This window comes from Hibiscus syriacus, unplaced genomic scaffold, assembly GCF_006381635.1.
Source record: "Hibiscus syriacus cultivar Baekdansim isolate YM2019G1 unplaced genomic scaffold, ASM638163v2 tig00111151_pilon, whole genome shotgun sequence".
NCBI classification, from domain to species: domain Eukaryota; kingdom Viridiplantae; phylum Streptophyta; class Magnoliopsida; order Malvales; family Malvaceae; genus Hibiscus; species Hibiscus syriacus.
The window spans coordinates 1,396,387-1,417,714 of NW_024062999.1; the positions used below are offsets into that span (position 1 = coordinate 1,396,387).

The 21,328-nt window shown below is 36.3% G+C and overlaps 1 non-coding gene and 1 pseudogene across 1 annotated transcript; both read left to right on the forward strand.

Annotated features, from left to right (window-relative positions):
* The first annotated feature begins 13,171 nt into the window (after positions 1–13,171).
* On the forward strand, positions 13,172–17,194 carry LOC120154890 (annotated as a pseudogene).
* TRNAG-GCC lies at positions 13,573–13,643 on the forward strand. Its single transcript has one exon. It is a non-coding gene; the product is annotated as a tRNA-Gly (tRNA).
* Positions 17,195–21,328: the final 4,134 nt, after the last annotated feature.

Consider the following 21,328-nt stretch of genomic DNA (forward strand, 5'->3'; position numbering starts at 1 on the left):
TACTCTACACAACCAAATTAACCACACATAAATACATAATTCATTTTCAAACATATATATTACAAATATATGAATTACAAAAGCAATCCAAACATATCATATACTTGAAAAGGGAATTTATCATGTACTTATAGTTCTTTAATATATTTACTAAATATGTTTTCCAAAGTTCATTAATTGTTATTCCAATCGATGGAAGTGGAACCATTGGAACATATTTAATATTATCCTCATGGAAGTGGAACCATTGGAACATATTTAATATTATCCTCTTATACATCATAACACCATTCAAGAAATTAATAGCCATATACTCAACGTTTTTAAAACCATGCAAATATTAAATATATGTATCACCAAAGTATCAAACGTCCAAAACTCTAAATAGTAAAATTGGTCGATCTACGTGCAGTGGACTGGAGCACAGGAGCAGAGGCGGTTGATCGTTCACCAAAGTATCAATGGCCGACCGACCGCCGACGTGGAGCAGAGGCGAATGCGACCGACCGAGGGTTTTGTTTCTGACTTCTCTCGTTATCTAATCTCTTGGTCTCAACTCTCAACTCTCAATCGTTCCTTGCTTTGTTCACTTCCCAAATAGCCAAACGACCCAAACCCTAGAAATAAAAAACTTACAACCAGTTCCCAAAAGCAGTTTTTTTAACTTTTTTTTAATTTTTTATTGATGGTCGGTTCTTAGCGGTTCACTCCTGGTCTGGTTCTAACGGTTCACAGTCGGTTCAGCGATTCCTTGCAGTTCACTAGTAGCGGTTTAGCCGGGGTAGAATGAACCAGACCTGGCAGCGGTTCTCGGTTGAACCGACCAGTTCGGTTCAGTTTTCAAAATGTTGCCTCCGATAGAGGAGAATAAAAGACCACAAGTTCTTCGTTAAACGAGCATCCTATTTTAGAAAGAGCATCGGAACAAAAGTTGCCTTCCCGATAAGTTTGCTGGAACTTATCGATCCAATTATGAGTGTTAAGATTTCGAATATCTTTGATGATAGAACCCAACGGATGTAGGAGACAATCGTAATCTTCAATAAGATTGAGAACAACCTTAGCATCAACTTCACACACAATAGTACTATATCCGTACTTCCAATCAAGAGATAGACCCGTACAAACTGTGTACAGTTCAACCACTATGCTTGTACAAACACCCAGGTGAACTGCGAAACCCAAGATCCAAGCTCCGGACTCATTTCTTAGAATACCACTTGCTCCAACAATACCTTGGTTACCTTGGCTAGCTCCAACAATACCTGGGTTACCTTGGCTAGCCCCATCTTTGTTTATTTTCAAGAAACCATTGATCGAGGAGACCAAGAAACCTACAAAGAAATCTTTGAGCTCCCCATATAGTTGTTTACCACGTTTAAAAGGTTATTAGTAGACGCTAAAATAGTGCGCTGAATTCCATCCTTATCATAAGGATATTCGTTTGGTTCGAAAACCTTTTTGTATCGCTCGATCCAAAGGTTCTACATCGTACAAGCAAAGCGAGAGACCAAAAAGTGAGAGTTTTTCGAAATATCCAAGTTGTTAAAAATCCAGACAAGCATATCTTGAGCAAAAAAGATGCCTCGTCTCGAGCCTTTAATGCATCGATTCATATGTTTTGGCCTACAAGACAATCCCTCAGAATATGACTCAAGTTTTCTATAGGATGACTGCACGTTGAGCAACCGGAAGAGCTTAAAATCCCCATGAGGCCCTTCGAGTATTAGTAAGAAGTGTTGGAAATAAAACACTCACGCAAACAACTTTTATTGAAACTCAAACAAATATTACAAGAGAACTCTCACTCAAAAACAAGAACTACAACTCACTCTTATAAGACTTTTCTTCTTCACTCACTTAGAAGCTCTTAATTTTTCTTGATGCTTAAACTAAAATGGGGAGGGGTATTTATACTACTCAAGAACAATCCTACACCATACAAATAAAATAATTTAAACCATTAAAGTCTACAAATACCTAACTCTCACCTAACTAAATTGATATAAGCAATGATATCTTCATCTAATTGATGTAAGCAATGACATCAATTTAGTTTGGGTTTGGGTTTAGGCTCCCATAATGGATCAAGTTTATGATCTAACACCCCCCTTAAACTTGATATTGTGATTCCTAGTAAGTTCCTTAATCTTATGAAGTCTTCTCTCGTCAGTAGCTTGGTAAAAATATCAATAACTTGATCTTGTGACTTAACGTATTCAACTTCCACATCGTTTCTTGCAACACACTCCCTTATATAGTGGTAGCGAATATCGAAGTGCTTACTTCGATCATGGAATACTGGATTCTTTGCTAAGACAATGGCTGACTTGTTGTCGACACAAACCTTAGTAGACCCTTCTTGTACCAAACCTATCTCCTTCAATAGATTTCTAAGCCAAATTACATGACAAACGCATGAGGTAGTAGCAACATATTCCGCTTCACAAGTGGACAATGTGACAATCAGTTGTTTCTTTGACATCCATGTGAAAGTAGTATCTCCCATGAAAAATACGAATCCAGTAGTACTCATTCGATTATCTATGTCTCCACCCCAATCACTGTCGCTATTTCCAACAAGCTTGTAATCATTAGAAACTAAATAGAACAAGCCAAAGTCAATTGTACCTTTCAGATAGTAAAAAGTTCTCTTTGCGGCTTTAAAATGGGTGGTTGTTGGAGATTCCATATAACGACTAACCAATCCAACTGCGTAAAGAATATCAGGCCTCGTGCAAGTTAGATAGCGTAGACTTCCCACTAAACCTTTGAACAATGTTGGATCTATACTTTTACCTTCTTCATGTTTGGACATCTTGATCCCGTATTCTGTCGGTGTGCTTATTGGCTTACAGTTCTCCATCTCGAACTTCTTCAGGATCTCCTTTGCATAGCTTTCCTGTGAAATGAAAATTCCATCATTTTGTTGCTTAACTTCAATGCCAAGGTAGTACGCCATGAGCCCCATGTCTGTCATCTCGAATTCCTTCATCATCACATCCTTGAATTCATTAAACATGCTTGGGTTGCATCCGGTGAAGATCAAATCATCCACGTAAAGGCACACGATCAAAATATCTCCATCTTTGATCTTGGTATATAGAGTATGCTCGTAGGGACACTTGTTGAAGCCATTCTCTTGGAAGTACTTGTCGATTCGACTATTCCATGTCCTTAGTGCTTGTTTTAGCCAGTAAAGAGCCTTCTTCAACTTCAACACCTTGTTTTCGTGCCCTTTGACTTCGTAGCCTGATGGTTGCTGAATGTATACTTTCTCTTCAAAAATTTCATTTAGGAAGGCAGACTTTACATCCATTTGTTGTATCATCCACTTGTTTTGATCTGCCAAAGAAATGATTAGTCTGATAGTTTTCAATCGAGCAACAAGAGCAAATACCTCATCATAGTCAATTCCAGCCTTTTGACTATAACCTTTAGCAACTAGCCTCGCCTTGTGCCTTTCAATCTCTTCTTTGGCGTTTTACTTTGTTTTGTACACCCGTTTGACACCTATCGCCTTATGTCTCTTGGGAAGTGAGGTAAGTTCCCATGTGTCATTCTTCTCGATGGCCTTGATTTTTTCGTCCATCGTATCTCTCCATTTCTTTTCTTGTACCGCTTCTTGAAAGCTCACTGGTTTATAATTGGCAAACAGACAAAATAATGTAAGATTATCTTGTCGTTCAATTACCTCGTAGAGATCTCTAAGGCTTCTTGTACATTGCACAACTCTTTCACTTTGACTTCCACTTGATGATGACGAAGATGATGAGTCTCCTTGAGTGGCTAATGTTGGTGAAGTGGGTGGACTTTCAAGCTCTTGTTCTGGTTCACCTAGTTGTTCCCTCATTGTCTGCTCATCTTCTTCAAACCGAGGAAAGAAATTTAAGTAATCTGCATGAGAGTTAAAATCTCATTCTCCTTCTTCGTTGAAAACCACATCTCGACTGATCACAATCTTCTTATTGTCTGGATTGTACAACTTGTAGCCTTTCGAATTTGCATCATAGCCGATAAAGATAAAACTCTCGCTTTTATCATCAAGCTTCGTTCTTCTCTCGTCTGGTACGTGAACATGGGCTATACTTTCAAAGGTGGTCAAGTGAGAAATGCCAGGCTTTCTTCCACTCCATGCCTCTTTTGGTGTCTTTCCCCATACACTTCTTGTTGGAGATCGGTTTGTCAAGTAGACTGCACACGCTATTGCTTCCGCCCAAAATTCCTTGAGTAGTTTCTTGCTTTTGAGCATGCTTCGTGCCATGTCGAGGATTATTTTGTTCTTTCTTTCTTCCACACTATTTTGCTGAGGGGATCTAAGAACTGTCATTGGTCGACAAATTCTTTTTTCTTCACAAAACTCTTGAAACTCCCTGGAAGTAAATTCTCCTCCTCGGTCGGATCTCATGGCTTTGATCTTTCTACCACTTTCTCTCTCCACTGCTGCTTTGAACTTCTTGAAGACTTCAAAAACTTTTGACTTCTGTTTCAAGAAATATACCCAGGTTTTTCTTAAAAAATCATCAATGAAGAGAAGAAAATAGTTACTTTTACCGAGAGAGCTTGGCTTGATCGGTCCACACACATCGGTATGGGTGAGCTCAAGTGGCTTCTTGGCTTTTGTCTCTGACTCCTTTGGAAAGCTTTTCCTGAATTGTTTCCCAACTAGACACCCTTCACAAAACTGGTCAGGATGGTTGATGTGAGGTAGTCCATTCACCATCTCCTTCTTAGATAGCAGCTCTAGACCTCCAAAATTGAGATACCCAAATCGAAGATGCCAAAGTCATGATACATCTTTGTAGCAAGCTTTCAGGCACTTTGCAACAACATTTTGTATGTTGATTAAGAACATTCTATTCTTTGACATTGACACTTTAGCAATGAAGTTATTCTTATCATCTTTTATAGAAAGATTATAATTATTCACATGAATATCATAACCTTTCTCTACCAGTTGCTCTAAACTTAAGATGTTACTTTTTATATTAGGCACATAGTAGACATTTGAAATAAATTGATGTCTCCCATCTTTCAAACGGATAAAAATGTTACATCTCCCTTTCACTGCTATTGTTGAATCATCTCTAAACGAAACATTTCCTTTTACTGACTCGTTTAGCTCCACGAACATGTCTTTCCTTCCACACATGTGATTGCTTGCACCACTATCAAGATACCAGGAATTTGCTTTGCCACCATCAGTTTCCTTTCATGCTAGAAGAAGAGTTTCTTTGGCATCTGTCTTTTCCTCCACATAGTTGGCCTTCTCCTCAATTTTGTTGTTGGGAGATCTACATTCTGAAGCATAATGCCTAAACTTCTTACAATTATAACATCGAACGTGAGATTTGTCATACTTTGAGTTCGGGTTGATTCTTCCACGGCCTCGTGTTGAGCTTTCTCATTTCTCATAGTTATTGTTGGAATTGTTGTTGTTGTAATTCCAGCCTCGTCCACGACCTCGACTTCCACCTCGTCCATGGCCTCTGCCTCTACCTTGGCCACGTTGGTTTCTATCATTACGTTGATTTTCATGCATATCCTTGAGTTGCAGCTTGAGGAGTTGCTCAGTAAACTCATGTTTCTTCTTATGATTCTCTTCGTATGCTTGCAATGATCCTTGGAGTTGCTCAATCGTCATTTCTTCCAAGTCTTTAGTTTTTTCAATCGTTACGACTATGTGCTCAAATTTGGGATCCAACGAATGGAGTATCTTCTCTATTATCATCACATCTTCTAACTTTTCACCATTTCTTTTAAATTGATTAAAAACATCTACTACTCTTGAGAAATAATCTAAAATAGACTCGGATGCTTTTATGTGTAAGGATTCAAATTCAGCTCTTAATGTTTGGAGACAAACCTTCTTCACTTGTTCGGATCCTTTGTAAGAGGTTTGCAGCTTCTCCCACGCTTCCTTGCTAGAGCTTGCACTCGAAATCTTTTCAAAACCATCATCATCTAATGCTTGATAGATGAGGTAGAGAGCCTTCTTGTCTATCTTTCTTGAATCCTTTAAAGTTATCTTTTGATTTGGTGTAAGAGTAGCAAAAGAATCATCATCCGTAGGCTCGTTATAGCCTTTCTCTATGATATCCCACACATCTTGTGATCCAAGAAGTGCCTTCATTTTGATACTCCAATTGTTGTAGTTGTTGTTGTTGAGTGTCGAAACTTGGAATGGTGCCATACCATTTGCCATATCTCTCAATATAATGAGAATTTGCAAAATCCAATTGCACGGATGAATCCGGAACGTCGAAAAACCTTGGGAGGGACTTGAACAACTCGGTCAAAGGGCTCCAACTCGGTTGACTCGGCTCAACTCGGTGAGTCAACTCGATTTTCTGGCAGCAGTCTTTCGGCGGTGCCATATCTTTCCAACTAGCTCTGATGCCACTTTGTTGGAAACAAAACACTCACACAAACAACTTTTATTGAAACTCAAACAAATATTACAAGAGCACTCTCACTCAAAAACAATAACTACAACTCACTCTTATAAGACTTTGCTTCTTCACTCACTTAGAAGCTCTTAATTTTTCTTGATGCTTAAACTAAAATGGGGAGGGGTATTTATACTACTCAAGAACAATTCTACACCACACAAATAAAATAATTTAAACCATTAAAGTTTACAAATATCTAACTCTCACCTAACTAAATTGATGTAAGCAATGACATCTTCATCTAATTGATGTAAGCAATGACATCAATTTAGTTTGGGTTTGGGTTTAGGCTCCCATAATGGATAAAGTTTATGATCCAACAAGAAGTCTATCACGCCATGCAAGCCAAATGAAGAACTTTTATTTTGGGATTAAGGGCAAGCACCAAATCCAAGAAAAATTAGACGACTTGTCAGCAGTAGCCTCAGTAGAAATGGCAAGGTAGGCCAAGCGTGTTGTGAAATTTCCATTGGATGTGTGCCTTCAAGCATATGTTTCTTTCAAGTTTGAGAACTTTAGTAATGGATAGGTAAAATCAGAGATTCAAATAGCGGAACGCAAACGCTATTGCGGCCACTATTTCACGGTAACACCACCGTCCGAAACCGATATTAACGAATTTCGTGGTGGGTAGCAGATTCACGTTGATAGTGCTCCATCGCGTCCGAAATCTAACGGGTAACGGTGGATATCGTCGATAACAATAGGCTATTAACGCTATTCCACCGTTACTGCCAAAATAGTAAGAAAGACTAAATTTACACCTAAAAAATCAAGAGAGAAATCATATTAATTATCAAGAGTTCAAAATAAACTCACCAAAGAGGCAAAGATTAAAACGGAGAGGGGACAAACAGGCAAGACAATTATTTTGGAAGAAAATCTTGCGTCTGTTATGTTTTTCCGCCGATGAAGAAGAGAAGAAACAGAACGAGCTTCCATTGAAGGTAAAAATTTAAAAGCTTTAAAGATTTGTGAGTCAAAAGTTGACAGAATTGGAATGAGATTCGAGAGAGTTGAGAGAGCTGTGAGTAGAAAATAAAAGAATAAAGGTTTTGGAGTTTTCCTCTCTCCTGAAGCCTTAAAAGGTTTTTTTCCTTTCACCCTCATATTTTTATTTTTAAATTAATTCTAAAATTTAATGATATGTTTATTTGCCATCACTTCCTCCAATCTTTTAAAATCTATAATTTAGTCCAATCTTTTAAAATTTAAAATTTAGTCTTTAGTTTAGATTGTAAACTTTAGATTTTATTTAATTTAGTCCTAATTTCAATAATATAAATTTCTACAGTTTACATTTTATACTTTTATTTTAATTCTATTTGATTTAGTAATCTATCCTATAATCGGATTTTTAAAGTCTTTTATTTGGTTAAACTATATATATATATATATATATATATATATCAATTTCGCTTAGAAAACATTTTAAAATTCTTTAAAATGATTCCTTATAATTATAACTATTTTTATTATGTTTTAAGATAAGTCGTGCAAAATTTAAAAAATTCACGACCGCGACACCCGCAGTGAACGCGATGACATCCGTCAGCAACCGCGATAAACGCGACGCGACCGAAAACGTGACCGCGAACGCTATTTAAAACCCTGGGCAGGATAGCCCATTATTTGAACTGCCGCCTCCATGGGAAGCAAGGCAAATTTTTTTGTTGAGATCCCATTAGATATCCTCTGTAATAAAGTCATTAACCCTAGTGTGATCTTCAACTAGAGTGGAAGCAACATCCAGGATTTGGGAAAGCGGTTGTCCCAACCAATTGTCATTCCAAAATAGGGTCTCATTCACATCTCCTATTCCACGCATCATATTTGTTGCTAGACCCTTCAACCCAAAGACAATGCTCCTCTAATTATAGGACCAAGAAGCAGTTTTACGAGAAAATCAGTTGTATAGACAAGGGGGTTACTTTGAACTTCGTATAAAGCTTTAAGCGCCTTAACCCATATGCTTTCATGCAAGAACCCCCATGCCGTTTTCTGAAGGAGAACAAAGTTATGTTTGAACATGAACGGAATCCCAATCCACCATTGCGTTTGGGTTTACAAACCTCGTCCCAAGCAACTATATGAGGAGCACGTCTTTTTTGCGTTATCACTCCACAAAAAATGTCGATTGGCTTTATCAATTTCTTCAAAGATACCAATGAGAAGCTTGAAAGTCATCATGGAATACCTTGGGATGGCCGAAGTAACCGAGCTAACAAGGAAGGATTTGCCCACAACCGTTAAAGTTTTAGCTTTCCAACTGCTCAAACGATGTTTTACCTTATCAAGCAATCCACCGTAAGTATTTTTTGACACACGTTCATGGATCAGCGACACAACAAGGTACTTGCCTAAGCTTGAAGAAGAGGACATATTCAAGATTCGGTCGAAACGTTTAGGGACCAATTCAGAATGAAGATCACATTTTGTGGATGAAAATGAAATATCCAAAAGTTTGAGGACTAATTTAGATTTATAGTCATAGTTTAAGGATGAAATTAAATTATTCAAAAGTTAAGGAACCAATTTGAAAAGAGGATCGTAGGTCGGGGACATATGATGTAATTGACTCTTAAAGTTTTAACAATTAAACTAAATTGAAATACTATATGTTGTTTAATGTTTATTTGGATTATTAATTATTAAAAGCAATACATATTATGAGTCGTTGAAGTTAATGTCAACTTTTATATAAATCACAAATATTTAATTTCGTCAAAGCAAATCACTAAATTTAGTATCAACTCTCACGTAGGTTAAAAATTTATAATCGATCAAATTATATTATGGATAAATTATGTGATTTAAATTGGGCCCATTAAATAATTCGAGTTAATTGTATCATATGTCCTTAAAGTAATATATTGATTTTAATTTGACCTCAATACTTTTAAATTTTTTAATTTTATTTTTAAAATCTGACTATCAATCTAAATCAATCCTCAAACTTTTAAATATTTTAATTTCATCCTCAAACTATGACCTTCATTCTAAATTAGTCCCCAAACTTGTTAAACATTCTAATTTATCCCAAACTATACATATATTTAATCATATTCCATGTTAATAAAATTGTTAGGCCAAGGTATATTATTATATGTTTGAAAAAACAAAAATTAGGTTAAACTATAGTTGAAACTAATTACATATTTTGATGAATTGGAGGGTGAAATTGGAATATTCAAAAGTTTGGTACCAATTTAGAAATAGGGTCATAGTTTAGGGATGAAATTAGAATGTTATCAAGTTTAAGGACTAATTTAGAAGGGGAGTCATAGTATAGGAATAAAGTTGGAATATTTTAAAGTTTAAAGACTAATTTAAAATGAAAGTTATAATTTGAGGACATATAATACAATTAATTTAAATAACACTAATACAAATTGATTTAAGCACGTTTAGACAATAGTTTAAGTAATTTTTTACTCAATTAAACTAAATATTCACCCTGACCCTAGCAAATACTCCATTTGAAGCCCAAATTCTTAAATAACGCATAATGGCTTCGAGAATAAAACAAAGTCATGAACATGGATTTAAATAGTGATATGCTATCGTAATAGCATCCGTTATATAGTAATAATGATGCTGTTCGAAATTGTTACTGAACTGCGATATCCACAATTACATTAATAACGTTCGCTATATTCACAATCATGATAAACGTTATGCAATCGAAAACACAACCTCACCTATAATCTAAATCCTGGCCATCAAGGACACAAACTGTTTGGATTCAGTTAAGCGATGAGAAAACAATGTCATCAACTTTACAATGCAATTAGGTCAATGCTACCTACTTGCAGCCGTGGGTTTGATTCGGAGTCTGTTATGGCCGAGAACCGGAATCGGCCATCCCTAATATTGTTGATAAAAGGATTCAAAATCGGCGAACTTAGAAGCTTGCACATGAAGAATAGTTAAGCTGAAGATATTTGATAAGAAACCTGTGGATTTGACAATATATGTTATGCGTAGGAAACGTTTATCAAACATCTGGGATCGAAAACATGCCGATTCGATCCTCCATTGTTACTCATCTCCACCACCCTATTGAGAGAAAGATCAAAATGTTAATAAGATCAATGATCCACAAGATCTACAATAATGTTCTGTTCAATCGGAGAAGAGGAAAGGATACTGAAGCTTTACCAAAAACAAAGGCAAAATCAAAAAGAAATGTGCACCAGACGGAAATCGAACCCGAGTCTGTATCGTTTCAAGGTACTATTCTAGTACTAGACCACTGGTGCTTCAATGTTTACTGGTTTTAACTAATATGATCTCATTTCAATACTTAGAGAAACCAAACCATTCACTTCTCAATAACATCTTTAAGCTGCTAGAAAACTGCTACCAGTGTTTAGCCTAATTTCACTTGCCATATCTGTCCATCACAAGGAGGTGTGTTAACCCAACTGCAAGACCAGAATTGAAGGATCATTCTGTCAGCTTTACATGAAAGCCAAATACGCACTTTAAAATCTCTGAGCAAAATGCAAAGCTACAAAGCAGTCTTAACTATTATTCTTATTTACTCCACCCAATAAAAACGACTAAAGGATGTTGCTGAAATTAACAACACGAAAGCTTATGGAAAGTAAAATGTCGTGTTGAGTTTGTGAGAGTTAAAAGATTACAACTGTAAAGTAGAAGAAAGAACCTGAAGGATATTTTTTGAACCAGTAAAGCATGATCTTGTTCGATTTTTGATGGTTTAAATATATTAGCATTGACAGACAGCAACTATTATGCAAAGCAAAGGGCACTCAAATATTTCCTGATTGGAAAAATGATACAGGACCATTGATCTAATATTGTGCATCACTCATCGGTATAAATTTTATGACGGTATCACTTTCTAACATCTTCTAAATCCTCACATTGGCCAAAGAAACCAATGCTTTGTCCTCAAGATTATTGACAGGAACCGTCTTCCGAGCTGCTTCCTGGTGTGCAGGATACTCAAACTATATCAATAGATGAAGTAAATGAACCAGCCGGGAATCAAACCCGGGTTTGTACCGTGGCAGGGTACTATTCTACCACTTGACCACTGGCGCTTCGTTGATTGTAACTTTATTGATTGGTCTGGAGTTGAACGCCTCAAAGCTCCGGTCATTCTCTGGACAATGCTCTTGAGCAGGTAACACTCTTCAAACAATTCTTGTATGATATTGGATTTATTTAGGCAGGCTTTTGTACTTTTTTTCCCAGGAGAAATCATGGTTTTAGTTGACTAATATTGGGTTTACTTCATTGTCCAATGTATTTATCTTGTTAATATTCATTGTCCCCTTCACTCCAGACGTTAAACTGCATTCCGTTGTCGTTAAGGGATCCAAAGACAAAGGTAATGTATCTTTTAACTTGCACATATTTGCATCTGAATATCTGATCGTGAATTCAATCTTGTTGAAGCCAAGCCCCGTCTCATGAAAAATACAGGTCTCAAATTGCGCCCTACGAATTTTGCATTTGAGGTCGTTGATTGTTGTATAGTATTTCACCTTGATGATTGTATTCTGCAGGTCCAAAGACCGTAAGGCTTTTCACCAACAGGGAACATATGGGGTTTAAGAATTTAACATGTCATTGTACTTGATGCAGTAATGTCAATGACTTCCCTCCAAGTGACACTGCTGTTTTATGGCCGGTTAATCTGAAGGTGGCACTTATTTGTGCCCTGTCATTGTCGGGAAACTAGCATGCCGTAAGGGTATATATATTTTTCTGTAGCAACTAGCATTGGAATTCTTTTTGTCTGCATGTAAGTATGAGTTTGTAGTTCATCTTGAAGCTTAAGATATCAACATTCTTGAGAATTTTTTGGCTATCATGTTAGTTCATTGTGTATGTATTAGTTAAGTCGTAAAGGAATATCTCCGGTTGCGTGATTTCGAATTGCGCAGGCAGAGACATATATGCTCACTATAAAATGTGTGGATATTTTGTTGGAAATGCAGGACATGAAAGGGTTTGAAGGAAAATGAATGAGCCCTTCTGGCTTTGGAACATTTTTTTCATCTACTTTTGATCACTGGATTACTTTGATGAAAAAAGAAAAGAAAATAATAGATCTTCCTAACTGCTAAAGTTGAAAAACAAAAAGAAATAAACTAGCCAGGAATCAAACCAGGGTCTGTACCATGGCAGGGTACTATTCTACCACTAGATCACCAGTGCTTCGTCGAAAATTTTGCTTGAAAACAAAAGACAGCTGTTAGAAAAATCAATTAAATTGTAAACGCAATAGAATTGATCAACACAATCGGTATACTGGTTACGATTTAAAAAGAAATCAATCAATAAATGAAGATTACTTGGTTAACGGCGAAGAGGAGGTCATACTGCTGGGCTTTTGCAAAAGTGATATTGTTGACTTATTTTCTTTAGTGAACAATTATGATAGGATCTACGCTATTGTGATTCTTCCCTTTTCCAGAAATCTCTGTACCAAGTAAGTCTGCTATATGAGAAAGCTTCATCTACTTAATAATGTACACGTTTACAATAATTGCATATGGGGTACATATTGGAGTCACCCAACTAACTGTCAACTCCATCAGAGATTATGGGTACTAAATTTGGTAACATAAATACACCACATAAATCACTTACACTTGTATCTGTTTCCTATAGCTATTTACTACAGCCTTTTCAGCTCTTCACCAAGATAAACCATCGGTTTCGAGAACAAAAGAGAAAAGATGGCAGAGCAGCATCAGAGTGTTCAGATAATTCCTAGAGTGAAACTAGTGGGCACACAAGGACTCGAGGTAAGGTTTTTTGTTCTTGTGTGCAGTCTATGTCTATTGTCTATTCAAGTGCTTGTTTAGGTTAAGACCGTGCTCCAACTCTATTATTATTTCGTAGGTTTCCAAGTTGGGTTTGGCTGTATGGGGCTAGCTGGAATGTTCATTGAAACAAAAAAGCAACTTTTTTTTGATTGATTTATAGTTACTAATCTTGTTTCCAGCCACTTTACTTGGACAAATTAAATTCTTAATTTCCCAGAAAATCTGACACAAATTAAAGATGTTTGAGAATGTGTATGATCTTACTAATATAAGTTTGTCATATTGTCTTGTAAAGCTCGGACAGATCAACAGCACCAGTGGTCTAGTGGTAGAATAGTACCCTGCCACGGTACAGACCCGGGTTCGATTCCCGGCTGGTGCATGCTCCTTTGATTTTTCTCAGCTGCTCGTTTTTTGTTATTCAGTTCTTTTCCTTTTTCAGCAAGGTAAAAATCGTATGTTTCTTCTTCTTTACGAATCACGGTTTAGATTTTGTGCATTTTTTAAATGTATTTTTCATTCTATCAATTGGATTGATTAGTTGATTATCCGACTACCAATAAGCCGACCAGTCTGAGCTATGTTCAAGTTCTGCTGCTTTTCCCCTTTAATTCTTCATTCTCTTTTGGTTTGTTTCGATATCCATTACCCTAAAGTCGTGACTATGCTTTTGACTCATTTCACTTCAATTTCTGATTTTGTTTTAGGGTTCATTATGTTACCTAATTCCGTTTCCAATTTAATCTAAACTATATATATATATATAGAATCATCATTTGCCTTTTACTTTTTGGTATCTAGAGGCTCTTTGATTACCAAAGACTAAAATTTTGCTTAAAAAACAAATGGGTCGTCGTAATTTATAGTATGAAACTTCTGAAAACTAAATTCAAAATTTGGGAAAATTTTGTTGCATATAAAAATACATGTTTTCATGAAGATAGGTACAAGGATGATCTTCTCCCGGTTGCTTAACATGTTATTGCAGTTCACAAATTGAACCGTGAAAGTTTAGCTTTAAAAGCTTTGGAATCCTATGTGAATTATTCATTAAAAAAATCTTACATTTACAAGTTGGATTACTCAAAGTGAACCCCATCCAACACTCATAAAAGGATAATTACTTTGGTCCAAAAATTAGACTATATATTAATTTGGTCAAATAAAAATGAAAAATGAAATTCGGGTTGGGGATAATCCATGACTGTTAAGGCATTCAGGACTAATTTTCAACCTTTTTTTTCCACTTACTGGTATTTGACGATCAGTTTGATGAATTAGTTGATTATCCGACTACCAGTAAGTGGAGTAGTGGACCACTCTCTAAGCTATGTTCAAGTTCTGTTGCTTTTTTCCTTTAATTCTCCGATCTCTTTTGGTTTGTTTGGATATCCAGAAGCCTGAAATCTTCTCCAATTGACTGTCATTTTGACTCATTTCGCTTCAATTCCTGATTTTGTTTATAGTTTCCGTGAAATTCAATCTGGGTTTGTTTTATTTTTAGGGGTTATTATGTTAGCTAATCCCATTTCCTTGAATTTTAATCTGAACTGTATATTTTGAAATCATAATTTTCCTTTACTTATTGGTATTTAGAGGCTCTTTGAGTACCAAAGACTAAAATTTGTGTTGAAGAACTATTGTATGAAACTTGTTTTAGTTAGATGAGGAAATTGTAACTAAAACAAAAGTGCTCAAACTGCTGCTTGGAAACTATGAAACTAAGCCTAATTTGGGGGGGGGGGGATTGTTGCAATACATGTTTTCATGAAGTTAGATACAAGGATGATGATATCTAATAATATCCATTTTTATAGTTACTGTTTTGTCTTTTGTGCTGTACTCTAACAAGAGAAGCCTCGACTCATTAACAAAAGAAAGAACAGGAAAGGATTAAAAGATGGCTGAGAAGCATTAGAGCGTTGACATTCTTAGAGTGAAACTGGGAACTTAAGGGCTTGAGGTTAAATTTTGTTATTCTTACAGTAGTTATGTGAAAAGCTGTTTCTGAGTTGCATATAGGCCCTGAACACTTACCATTTTTACAACTGTTCCTCCATTTTTGGTTGAACTGGTGATTTTCAGACTGTAGAATTTCGGATTATGATGCATGATTTACTTTGGTAGGTTTCAAAGCTAGGGTTTGGCTGTGTGGGGCTTACTGGATTTTACAATGACCCTGTCCCTGAAGATGTTTGCATATCGATTATCAAGCACGCATTCGATAGAGGAATCACTTTCATTGATACATCAGATATCTATGGACCCAAAACTAACGAAATTTTGATTGGAAAGGTAAACATGCTTGGACAAACTCTTAATATTTTCAAGCTCAATTGCAACTGCTTCCTGGTTTTGCTTGTCACACTGATGTGATTTTATGCTTTTATTATTGTTCTTTTCTTGTTGAAGGAACTTATGTTTCTGTGAAACAAATACCTTTCTTTCAAGGCTTTGAAGCAATTACCAAGAGAGAAGGTACAATTAGCCACAAAATTTGGTGTCACAAAATGGGATGCAACCAGTGTCGTAATAAACGGTACTCCTGAATATGTCCATGCCTGTACCGAGGCTAGCCTGAAGCGCCTGGCTGTGGACTACATTGATCTCTACTACCAGCACAGAGTTGACACCAATACTCCAGTAGAGGATACTGTAAGTGATGCAATCATCTTAAATACATAATACTAAGTCATATATTTTCCTTGTTTCACACTTGTTGTGGAGCATGATTTTAACTGGTTGAAATTTCTGTCTTTAGATGTCTGAACTCAAGAAGTTGGTGGAATAGAGGAAAATAAAGTACATAGGCTTATCTGAACTAGCCCTGAAACCATAAAGAGAGCACACTCGGTTCATCCGATAAAATCTCTGCAGATGGAGTGGTCGCTGTGGACTCGTGATATCGAGGAACAAATAGTCCCCCTTTGCAGGTTTGTTGGCATATCTTGAATAATCAGAAGCTGGAATTACTTTTTTCGTTTCCTAGGTTTGGGACTCAGATAAACTCATGCTATCAACCATTATCCCTTTCATTGCTGGAAGCCAAATCATGGTGAATGTCTATCTAAATGCGTTCATCTATGCAGGGAACTTGTAATTGGGATTGTTCCGTATAGCCTCTTGGTCGTGGTTTCTTTGGCGGCAAAGGAGCGGTGGAAACCTTCCCTGCAAATAGTTATCTTGTTTGGTAACTAACTCATTTATGTCTTTAGCTTATATTTAATCTTTTTGTAGAAAACTGATTGCCTACTTCTACTTTTAACCCACAATTACCAAGGTTTCAAGCAGAGAACTTGGAGGGAAAAAAAAGACCTTATATTTGAAAATCGAGAAGTTGGCTGAGAAGCATGGATGTACCCCTGCACAATTAGCACTCGCTTGGGCTATTCATCAAGGGGACGATGTAGTACCGATTCCCAGTGATTCACATTCCATAACTTTCAACATGCATTCTCGCTTCTCCATAGCCTGCTGATATTCAACTAAAATCCACAGCAGAAATAGCATAATTGGCCTGAATCTTTGCATCAAGCACCAAAAATTTCGTTTTTTACATAATAGCACTAAGACCAGAGTTTTGACCCTTTCTTTCAATTTGTTCTATAGGAACAACCAAGTTTAAGAATCTTGACAGTAACATTGATTCACTGAAAATAAAGCTCATCAAAGAAGATTTGAAAGAAATCTCTAAAGCTGTTCCGATAAATGAGGTAGGAGGTGATAGTTTGCCAGAGTGTTTTAGTCAATCACACTGGAAGTTTGGTGGTAATACACCACCAAAGGGGAGCAAAGTTTCAACTTGAAATAGCCATGGATGCAAAGCATGCGGCAAGGTATGAGGTTTTGGGTGAATGGACTCCAATAACTGAAACTATTGGAAAAGTAGAAATTTGTATAATGATTTAGTATGTTTTGGTTACATTAGTGAAGCGTTTGGTGAGAGCAGAATCATTCATTACGAAAATAAAACAAATAAGCAGTTTAAGATATAAAGCTTCTTGAGGATTTGTGGGTATCATGTTAGTTAATTGTGTATATATGAGTTCTAAGTCCTAAACGAATATCTCCGTTTGCGTGATTTCAATTCTTTGCGCAGAGACATATATGTTCATTGTAAAATGTGTTGATGTTTTGTTTGAAATGCAGGACATGAACGGTTTGAAGAAGGTTAGCCCAGAAACTAGCTAAAGGAAAATGGAGACCTTCTGGCTTTGGAACATTTGTTTTCGTTTAGTTTTGATCTCTAAATTACTTTGATGAAAAGAAAAGGAAAAGAGCACCCGAATTTTGATTATGTATACCTCTGCGACCGCAGCAAAACTGCTGCATGCCATTGTTGTTTCAATCTTTGAGTTCATAGGATCTGGAATTGAACATGTTCGAACGTGGATTTGAACTCCTTAACTAGACCAGGCAGCCGTGGGCTTGATTCGGAGTCTTTTTCCACCAAGAACCGGATTCTCCCATCCACGATATCGTTAATAAATGGATTCAAGATCGGTGAACTTAGAAACTGCATATAAACAACTCGTTCACCGTAGGATTGAGATATACCGCTGTAGTAATAATCGAAACACAGTTGTTTAATTGGAAATGCAGTTCGATAAATGATGTGGCAGGTGATCTTTTGCCAAAGGGTTTAAGTCAATTTCGCTGGAAGTTTGGTACTACACCACCAAAGGAGAGCACGGTTTAGACTTGAAATAGCCATGGATACAAAGCCTACATCAAAATAACGAGTTTTTGAGTGATTGGACACTCAGAAAATGAAATCATTGCTAGAAGTTTGTATTGATGAGTAGTAGTAAGCTTTAGATATTTAATATCGATATCGATCAGCAAGAGCAGAAGCCTGTATTACCAAAATAAAACAAATAAGCATGATCGTATGATTTTCATGATTGATTTTTAGCTACTAATCTTGGGAGTTATGGTTTGATAATGAAGCAGGTTGTTTATCAGCTGAACACTGTTGTTCCTGCTACAAATAAAAATCTCAATTTTCCCACAAAATTTGACACAAGTTAAAGATGTTATTTGAGAAGTGTATGATCCCACTCCTCTAAGTGTATTATAATTCTTGATCTCTTCTTCTGTTCCATTTTTGGTTCAACTGATGATTTGCAGATTGTAAAATTATGATTAAGATAGAAGATTTCTTTGGTAGGTTTTGAATTTGGGATTTGGTTGTGTGGGGTTTATTGGATGTAACACTCTAATTCTGTCCGACTCAAAGATCGATGATTAGAACGTCACACGAGACCACTGAAGTGGCTAATACAAAATTTTTCTTTCTAAAACGACATTTAACATGATTAAATCAAATCCATAAGGTAAACGTGAGTTCGGACATTCGAATATAACGTATACAAAATAGGAGCTTGATAATTTCCGTTTTACTCATCAAATAAAATTAAATAAAAAGGGGATTTGGTGAATAAGAGTTGAAAGCAATTAAGTAAATGAAAGCAGTTACATAAAAATTTGAAAACAATGATGAGAAAACAACCTTGAGCTAGCTTTGCTTCAATTCCGTTTGATTATCGAAAATGGATTTTACTTCGAGATTCATGTCGGTTACAGTCTACAAGGCCCAACGCTTGTAACTTTCTTTTCTCGTTGGTAACTGATCTTCCCAAGTCACTATTTGAAATTCGGTCCTTGAATGGACTAACCACAACTATTTCCATTAGAATAAATCAGATTAAGTTTTGGAAAAGCCTGACTCGGGATTATGTTATCTCTTTGAGAATTGAATCCGATCTCAATTTCCCTTAGTAGACCGCCGCTAAGTGTGTTCCCATGAAGTCGAACTGACTACCAGTCGATTCTTCCTTCCAACTTTAAATCAGAACAACATCTAGACCAACGTCGACTTTTTGATTTGAAAGCGTTTTGATTTTTAAAAGTAAAGCCGATTGCCAAACTAATTTTCTAGAAAACTGAGAATATAACCCGAAGGTATTAAGAGTTTTTTCAATTCTCACGTTTGTAATTAAATCATTGCTAGCACTTTGCTAAATAAGAAAATTAGCTAAGTATGATAGAAACCATACTTAGCATATTTTATGAAAACAATAAAAAGAGTAAGGTAAAAGAAAGCAAAAATGTAAAAGAAAATAAAACTTTGATCAAAGCGAAAACAAAGTAACAAAATGAAACTCAAGATGTTCTAAGTCATACCCTAAAGAGGGTATTTATAGGCTTTTAAATCCCTAAAAATAGCATGAAAATTCAAATGAAAAAAAATCCTAAATATTGAAAGATAATTCCAAGTGTTTAAATGCAAACTTAAAACTAAATTTCCTAAAAGATCTCCGCAGATTGTGTTGACTGGGTTACTTCTAGAATCTTCCTCGTGCTGATAGGACCTTCTAGAAACTGTCAAGTCAGACCGCATCGTGCCTAGTGTCATGCCCATGTTTTCGACCACGATCGGATACAAAAATATGCGAACAATGCTCTTTTTACTACTGATTCTGGAAAGTAAACCATTGCACGAAAATAATCAAAACACAACCCAAATCGGTAGTAATAAATTCATAAAATGGGAAAATTAACAAGTAAAAAGTGACAATCTAAATGCTCATCAAATTCTACCTCAGTTACCGCATGCTTGTCCTCAAGCATGCTTCAATCGTACATGTTAAAAAATTTAATTTACCTTCCTCCGCCTTGTCTCATATCAAAGCAAGTCATGCAAGTTAAGTTCGCAACAACTATTCAAGTCAAGATATCAATTAATTGGAAATCATAAGCTGTATCAGATTAAATAAATCCATAACACCCAATTATTCATTAATCTCAATTCAACCTAACTCAACGCCTCACAAAGTTTCACTGAATTCACTCAATGTGTTTTAGGTGCAAGAATGTTCAAAGTCAAAACCAAACATGACATTTCCATTGTAACACCCCGAATCCCAGTTAGTAGTTGGGTCAACGTAACACCCATAAACTGAACCAAATGACCCCTTAGAATAGTTTGGACTTAATTAAGTTGAGAGTGGGTTTGAGTTGGGCCCAAGCATTAGTAGTAATTTAAGTTGAAATAAAAAGCAGAGGGACTAAAAGTGTAAATTCCCCCTTGTTAATTTGAAAGTTGAAAATCCCCTTGAAATGTATTGTTGCCTAAAGTTGAGTTATGGAGCATTCATGGTAGATTCCATGTGTTGTGATTTTTAGCATGTTTAAAACCTTCTTTATGACCTCTAATATCAAATAAAACACTTAAAAAATAGTTGGGGACCTCAATGAGGCCTTTCGGGGGTAGAAAGATAGGATTTTCGTGCCAAAACATGACACTTTGTAGCGATGGTATCGATATTGTAATTTAAAGAGCTAGTATTGATACTCTATCTTCGAGTACTAATACCAGGATAGTAGTATCGATACTCCACATAGGGGTATGAATACTAGGTTATTTTTCAAAACATCGAATCAAAATTTAGTACGATACTCATGTAAGTATCGATACCCCAACACCAGAGTATCAATACTCAGTCTAGAGTATCGATAGTACTTCACCCAAATAGCCTTTATCTGTCTGGGGCTATCGATGCCAACAGCTGGGTATCGATACCAAAGGTTTAGTGCCAATATTGAAAGGTCAGTATTAATACCCATGAACATTTTTGGATAATTATTCCAAAGATTAAGAATCAAACTCGAGGTACCCCATATACTCGGAATAACATCAAATAAGAGTCTAAGTGATAATAGTAATTTATATAGAATAATAGAAACAATAAACGCTAGGATTGCATAATATTAGCCTTTTTTGTATACTCGGGAAATGATCAGGACACCCGAGTCACTTTAGTAAATGATACTAGTATCAAGCAATAGAATCAGTCTGAATATCCTTAGAAAGTGTGCGAGGTACTTTAAACTAACTAACTAGGGTCGAGGCCCGACACTCGCGAGGGGTGGGTTAGTCGAGGGTGTTGTGTCTGATGTAGAGATTTTGGTCCTCATCCTCGGTATATTAGGGGGTGCATGAGCTCCGAGATGTAGAACCTTTAGCCGCACCATGATGTCTACCATAGAGTAAAGAGTGTAGTA